The sequence below is a fragment of the Aspergillus ruber genome (genome assembly GCF_000600275.1).
Source record: "Aspergillus ruber CBS 135680 unplaced genomic scaffold scaffold00021, whole genome shotgun sequence".
NCBI classification, from domain to species: Eukaryota; Fungi; Ascomycota; class Eurotiomycetes; order Eurotiales; family Aspergillaceae; genus Aspergillus; species Aspergillus ruber.
In genome coordinates this window covers 319,510-327,535 of record NW_024467317.1, presented here as the reverse complement: position 1 = coordinate 327,535, position 8,026 = coordinate 319,510, and positions in this window count along the sequence as shown.

The window sequence follows — 8,026 nt, the reverse complement described above, 5'->3', positions numbered from 1 at the left end:
GTGCGCAAGGATTGGACGTATGAGCAGTGGAGCAAGATTATATGGAGTGATGAATGTTCTGTTGAGCTTGGCAAAGGAAAGCAGAATCAATGGGTATGGCGCCTCAACCACTTCAATGAAAAATGGAAAAAGAAGCATATAGTCCCATACACCAAAGGCAAAGGAATATCTATCATGATTTGGGCAGCAATCTGGGGTGGTGGTCACACTGAAATCTATCAAATGAATCGGGATGAGGAATCTGCTCGAAGAGGGTATTCTTCACAGTCCTATTTGAAACTTATTGAAGATTACCTACCTGCTATATGGGAGTCCGGTATGGAATTCATGCAAGATAATGCTCCCATACATACAGCCCATATTATCAAAAATTGGTTTGATGAGCATGGTATTCCTCTTGTTGACTGGCCACCGTATTCACCCGATTTGAACCCTATTGAACATGCCTGGGCCAAGTTGAAAGAGCGTATATATATGCTCTATCCAGACCTTGAATTATTTAATGGGACCAAAGAACAATTGAAAGAGCAATTTTACAAGGCCATGGAGAATGCATGGGAGAGTTTAGGACAGGACTTTTTTGATGGGTTGGTAATGTCTATGAAGAACCGTGTTAATGCAGTTTTAGAGGCAAAGGGGTGGTATACACATTATTAATACAATTTTTATTTTATTTTATCATTTATATGCTACTTACCCATAGCATATTTGATTATCTAGTAAAAGAATTGATGTTTGGTAGATTTATGTGGAAAAGAAATGTCTTGGTGATTATATATTTTTTCGTGACTGCGGAAAATTACGTAGACTTTTGTCCAAGAACTATATAAGGGTCTATCATGGCCCTAGGGCTTCGGTATGGACAATAAACTTGATTAAATAATAAATATAATGTAATAAAATACCTAAAAATACAGACAAGAATTACACAATTTTATCCAAGTCACATTCCCTGGTCTTGGCGGCCCATGGGCCTGGCGAGGTCTATTGGCCTGCAAGAAATCGGTCAACTATAATTCCCCGTTGGAAAGGTTCTAATTCCTTTCTACTAGTCTTATTAGAATTAGTCGACTGCAAAGGGGTGCGAGGCATGGTGTAGGTGGTTGAAAAGATGATAGACAATATCTGGTCGCGCTCGCGCGACGTGGAATTACGTAGACTTTTGTCATGTGACTGTATATTGTCCACTGAGGAAGTTAAACTATGAAATACTTGGACATTACATAGAAAATAGAGTGATTTTTTATTATCCTTTTCGTGTTTGTGCTCAGGGCAGGGCCCAGACAGTGGGAGGAGGTTCAGGCCACTGGACAGCCCCAACAGAGAATTAAACTCAAGCTTGTGCTCATTGTTATATAAGTCTTTATCCTGCCCAGATTTGGGAGAGGCATCACAGGGAGCCTCTGATTCTTTGGCCCTCACTAATATTTCTAAGGTCTTGTATAGGAATATTCATGCATGAGGTCCTAACTGCTAGAAATAAATAGTGCATTTATTCAGTGTGTTGATGTCGTTTATTTTTATTGGCCATTGATGCAGTATTATGTTATTTAACAACATATCTTGGATAGTCTGGGAACAGACTCTGCAGCAATTTATTATAACACAATCCACGGTAACTAGTCAATTTTCACCATAATCACAAGAATATTCGAGCTTTTCAATTACCAAAGCCAATTAAAATTAGATTATCTAGTAAATTTATAACTGTTGAATAGGACAACTTCTTATAGTATGTCCAACCGTGCCACACAGCCACCCAGCATGCTGGAACTCGCTGGCGAGTTCTAGATGCCTGCTCAACATGTTGAATGTGATCACGACCTGCCTGTAAAGAGATATAGAGAGATCACTCCCTAGACCAACATGCCTCCTTGTCTGTTTCTTCATTTCTTACTCATTCCCGGTCTGCAGAACCTTGGATTTCTTGCTGAAAAAGGTTTATTGATTTCAATCTGCGCGGCCTTCGCTAGATATGAGAAATTAGACTACTTAGAATGTGTCCTTTTCTTTGAAGACTTCTCTGTAGGCTTTGAGCCTTGCAATCAATTTGGCGAGGATTCTGAGCTGTTTGAAAATAGGTGATATTTAGCCTTTAGAGAGAGTAGTATAAGTGTCAAATAGCGTACAGTAGAAGTTTGTATAAATAGGTCATGCTAACTCTCATCAATAATCATTGAGTTTTTTTTCTTTAGTAGGTGTCCATTTTTGGCCGTCGGCAATTGATTTCTTGCAGCATGCGATTCTATTGACCTGGGTCTTGAAGGTATGAGAGGTACATTATATATATGCCTTTGCTGCTGTATTCCTTTATATATAATGCGCGCGCTCTTTTGAATTATCATCTGCACTTCAGTCATTTATAAAGGATCTATATGGTGTTTTTTATATTCAGATCAATATTAAATGATGAAATAGAGCCAAGAAATTCAGCCCATCAGACTTGCTCTGAATTTAGTTTCTCTATTATTATAATAATAAATTTATATTTTCTAATTTACCTTAATTTAACCAACCGTTCCTGTACTATATAAACAATGGCTAGCATTTCTTCATCATGGGTCTTATAATTGCAATTAGTAACTTAATCCATAGCCGAGCAGACCATTTTCTCCGCAACTTCCAACAATAATTCTTCAACGCGTCATATTTTCATCATCACCATATAAAATGTCTATTTCTCGGGAAGCCCAAACCCAAATGGCTATTGAAGCTTTTAAAAAGAAAAAAAAAATCCGATCAAAATCGCGCGCTACTGCAGTATTTGATGCCTAAAGCTACATTGCTCAACCGGCTTAGAGGAATTCAACCATGGCCAGAAACACACGCTAATGGCCATAAATTAACAAATTTTGAAGAAGTGTCTGCTAGATGCAGATAAACGAGGGTTTTCAATTCGACCTGAGTTTCTGCGTGGAATGGCGCAGAATCTTACTTCCTGAGTGTACCACGGACGGGATCCTTCTTCAACCATTGGAGTCAACTGGGCATACAACTTTGTTCAACGCCATCCAGAGCTTCATACAAGATACAATCGGAGGATTACACAGCAGTATGCAAAACAAGAGATCTGAAGGGCTCGTACAACTATTCAAGGGAATCACGAATGGGTCATAATTCGTTGACTGCGTGAGCGCAAAAGGAATTCATATTCCTCCAATATTCATGTTAAAAAGGAAAGAACACCAGGTTGCATGGCATCAAGAGTCTAGTCTTCATTCAGATTGGATACTTACCAACAGTGCCAACGGCTGGACAACAGATAATATAGGCCTTGCATGGTTGGAGTGTCTATTTGACCCATTTTCCAAGCTGCATTCAACTGACGCAAAGCGATTACTTATTCCTTATAGTTATTCAAGTCATCAAAGTATTGAAATTGACAACTTTTGTAGCAAGAATGCAATTATATGCCTTTGCATGCCTCCACATTCATCTCATCTCCTTCAACCTCTGGATGTTGGTGTTTTTGGATCGTTTAAACGTGCATACGGAAAATTAGTTGAGGACATGATGGCAGCTGGAAACAACCATATTGATAAAGAGGATTTTCCCCGTACATATCCTTCTGCACGCAAAGCAGTCTTTACTGAAAAGAATATATGCAATGGGTTTGCAGGATCTGGTCTTAAACCACTTAATAAAAACCGGGTTCATGAGAAAATCACTTTCAACTTCTTACACCACCACCACCTCTTGCTGAAGGATTAATATCGTCTGCATTTCAAACATCTCAGAATCCCCGTCAGCTTGATCACAAGATTCACAATCTGCAGAAAAGCCTTCAAAAAAATGACACTTTCTAGTACTCCACTCCCATAGTTAACATGTTGAAAAGACTGCACAGATGGCAATGAGTACAAACTTTCAACAAGAAATCAAGGTTTTACGGGCTGAAACTGAGCGGAAAACAAAGAATGCAAGGAAACATGCTTCTATAGGGGAGAATCTCTTTATATTTGCAAAGAAGGGTCGTGAGTGGAACGGCTCAACTCAGCGCCTTTATTTGCAAACACCATCAACACGACAAACAATACCCTGGAAGCAATTGAGACAGACAAGCTGCGCAGCGGGGCCACACACAACCATGTAAGACTTTTCTTCTCCAGATTCGATATTCTCGTCGATCGCTACAATAGTTAGATAGGAATTCAATTCGTTAGTATCTAACTATTCCGAGCCCGTGACGTGAGGGCATTCAGCAGCTTAGTACAGGTTGAAGCCCAGGTTGAAGAGCCGATGTCTCGGTCTCGCAAGCGAGCTCCACAACGCTGCAGTGGCTGTGGGACTGTAGGACATACAATAAGAAATTGTCCTAGTATCCATTTTATATTTCATATAGTCTAATTTAATGACGTTGGTGGTTGAATAGCTTTAATACCCTTGTGGTTGCGGAGATGATGGTCAGCTTGTCTGTGGATTACGTTTATTTGATATAATCCTTTGATATAATCCTTAAGTAATTAATAACTTGATAATGGAATTTCTATATCCTCAGGTGTGAATTCTTACTACCATTCCAACTTGATATAAAGGTGAAATCTTCTATTTCATTGAATTAATGCCTTTACAATGCAGTTAGATTTATTCCCTATAATCTCTAGTAGGAGTGATAAAATCTAAAAATAGTATATCAGTTATTAAAATAAATATAATATACTTCATTTTAAACACATGATTTGCTCTTTTTCAATAATCACTTGAAGTCCTATGGTATATTATTATCTAAGTATATTCCTAATATAGAGCTTATGTATGCTTCATGGCATTCTTTAAGTATATGAGCGAATTGTTCATATGGTTATAAAATCGTTCATGTAGTCTAAGCCTTATTAATGTAGTATTAAAAGGCAGCCAATCCATTTGAGTATAATATAAATAGTTTTTATAGATCTCATATCCAATTTCGAAGATTATCAAGATCCTCTGACTTCAGGATTGAGCTAAATTTAGTTGAATTCTTGTTAAATATCTAATTTTTATTGGGAAACAGTCAAGTCTCGGCTTCTAGACCATTAAAAGCAAATTCCAGGTATAACGTAATTCCCGAGCCAACCATCCATTTTTTGGTGTCTCTATGCATTCTCCCATCTTTAACCACCCACCATGCCACCAAATCGCTCCCGATCGAACCGAAACTCGCAGGAACAAGAGGGACGCATTTTATCAGCTATGGAAGCTTTAAAAAAAAGAGAAATCAGCTCAATCCATGAAACAGCACGTCGATTTAACATACCGCATTCCAACCTTTCTAATCGCCTTAATGGCCACCAATTTCGCATTGAAAAACGCGCCAACAACCATAAACTCAGAGGTTGAAGAGGAATCGCTTGTTAAATGGATATTCTCAATGGATCTGCGTGGAGCAGCTCCTCGGCCTACAATGGTGCAAGAAATGGCCAATTTATTGCTTGCAGCTCGGGGTACTGATACTGTTGGCAAGAACTGGGGATCAACCATTGTACGACGCCACCCAGAGCTTCAAACGCGATTTTCTCGAAGATATGACTACCAACGTGCAAAACAAGAGGATCCAAAAGTTATTCAGGGGTGGTTTGATACTATACAAGCTACAATTCAGCAGTACGGCATCTTCAATGAAGATATCTACAACTTTGATGAAACTGTCTTTGCAATGGGCCTTACATCTACTGCAAGGGTGATTACTCGATCAGAGTACTATGGCCGGCATTCAGTGTTACAACCAGGGAATCGTGAGTGGGCAACTGTGGTGGAATCAATTAATGCAAGTGGGTGGGCACTTCCACCAGTTATAATCTTCAAATGGAAGCAATATCAACAAGCTTGGTTTGAAGTTAGCCCAAATGGATGGACTACAGATGGAATTTGTCAGGGTGCAGGGTCAGGTATAGATATATTAGGAATTGACGAACGGGTTAAGCTACAGGTCAGGCTATCTACAGATACATAGACAAGACGCAGCTCTTCGAGCTGCAACAGGATCGGCGTCGAGCACAGATAGATATCTTGTGTGGGTCACGTACCTAGTCATGTGTATACATCACGGCTGGCACCGTGACAGAATTGGCCTTCAATGGCTAGAAGAAACCTTCATTCCAACCACAAACAGTCATACAAAAGGCAAATATCGACTTCTAATCCTCGATGGCCATGTTAGTCATCTTACTCCCCAATTTGACCAAATCTGTGCTGAATGTAACTAATTAAGAGAAATTACAGTGTATATAATAATAACTTAGGTCATATCTAACTCTTTGAAGAACTTCATACTGCCTTCTCTGATCTTTCTTAATTTACTCTCTCATTCTCTCATTGATGTGATCAGTCGCCGAGATCCTTGGTCGGCGGCGAGCATACTCCTACTCAATACTCCTGTTTAATCCATTCCTTTTTTTTAGAAAGAAAGTCAAATCCATTAAATCGATTGCTATATAAGGAAAATATTTTTATTATGGTATTCCTCATTGCAATTACTGCATGCACTCACTGTGCAGGCCACCATCGCCTTGATGATAATAAATATTCTTGCAGATGTCTCTTTCTTTCGATCTTTGCAGTCCCCAAGTACCACTTGAACTCCCTCCTTTTTGATTAAAGGTTCATGTCCTTATCTTCTCTCTATTTCTTTTTTGACGGTATGAAGCTAATTGGGTCCTTGTATTTTAATAGAATAGCATCCTGCGTTGCGACTTCTGTCTCTTCATGAACTTTTCAAGCATCTTGTCCGCAACAATTGAAGATAGACTGATTTTGAAGATCTTGAATCCGCTTTACCGATGGTTCAACCGATAAAGGTTGGCTGACATCATCCCCAAATAGAAGGATTGATTGCTGCTTTAAGAGTTGTGATATTGGTGTCTTCTTAATGTGGAGATTTGTAAGCACCCTTTTCTGTCCTCTACTGTTTCAATGAAAATAAGACCAGCAGCTGCAAATCTACTCACTATTGGCATTTGAAAATGCGCGGCCATGGATGTTGATAGATAGAAAATCTCTTTTATCAAGAGTATGTATGCTATGTACCATATCCTTCATCCTCTGATTATATTAGCGTTGAGCGATCGAAAGCACTTATATCAAGTGGTTGAAGATGAAATAAATGAGGCATATATATAATAGAATAATCTTCCCCTTTAGTACACAAATAATCTGAACCGGCATTTACATGACTGATATGGCCGTCAAGGATTAAAAAGGTGATATCTCCCAGTAGTCTGAGGCAATATTTTTTCTGAAACGACTCCTGAAGCTATTCAAACTCAATCACATGATTAGGCCAGCCATTGTCACCCATATCAATCTTCTATTCCTCTGGAATAGCTGAATACCACTGAGATTGAGGCTTTTTACCACCAGCCAGAATAATTCATGGAGGCAAAACGGATCCCGGAGGCATTTATGACAATTTAGTAGTAATTCACTCATTATTTCCTGGCTAGATAGATTTGGTATGGTTATCCCTAGTATCTGAGCAGCAAACAACCCTTGCAGTTGATGTCACTCCCATTTGAAAGTCAGTTTCGTCCATGTTATAGATACCCCCCTGCCCAAGAATGCCATACATCTGAATGGTCCCTTGGACGTGAATAGACCAGCCTCTATCAACCTCTAGGTCTTCACATTTGGTACGTTGGTGATTATATTGACGTGTGTGTATTCGGATTTGAGTTCAATATGGTGTTCAATAAAGTGGAAACTCTCATCTTTCACTGACAGAGGTATTTTGGGTGGTTTTAACCGTATAGATAATAAAAGCCGAGCAAGATGGTGTACATTTGATATCTGTATAGCCAGGCCATGCTGATCCCCATGCTAACGATCCATCTAAAAGGGCCAAGGTCTAATAATTTTCATCGATTAACAGGCATTTCTGCGAAGTATTTCCATCAAAGGCAGGCCATGAAGGTCCTTTTAGGCACGTTAAGTGCCTTAACACAGGAAGTTTGATTGAAATAAGCTTATGAAAGGCTTAAACAACTAATTTCATTCGCTTTTCCTTTGGTGGCCCAGACTGAGTATTTTAGCAAAAAAAAAAAAAAAAAAA